The sequence below is a fragment of the Penaeus monodon genome, chromosome 24, assembly GCF_015228065.2.
Source record: "Penaeus monodon isolate SGIC_2016 chromosome 24, NSTDA_Pmon_1, whole genome shotgun sequence".
Taxonomy (NCBI): domain Eukaryota; kingdom Metazoa; phylum Arthropoda; class Malacostraca; order Decapoda; family Penaeidae; genus Penaeus; species Penaeus monodon.
Window position 1 is genome coordinate 8512599 of NC_051409.1, and position 422 is coordinate 8513020.

Sequence of the window (422 nt, forward strand, 5' to 3'; positions counted from 1 at the left end):
CAAGGAACTCGCTCCCGCCATCCTGCTGGCCTCCTGACGAGGAGAGTGATGGAAGGTAGAACGGTAGGGTGAGGGTCTCTTCGCATCCTGAGTTCCCTTGCCATGCACACCCTGGAATGAAGGAGACTTTAATTTGTTCTTTTATTTCCGATTTTTATCATTTTATTTACTTATATTTAGGGAATAGGCCCTCTCCTTTTAAACTCATGAAATTCTTGTTTTGGTTCACACTCACAATAGCAATATGATTCATTCTAATTATATCATTAACATTTTTATAGCTGTTACTATTCTCCTTACAATCAAATCTGTCATTTAAAGAATATATATATAAATATAGTTTGTTCCAGCAACCTTTCTCTTTTACACGTCTTGATAGGGAAAGGGCATGCTACATTATTCATCACTCTATTACCTTCTAT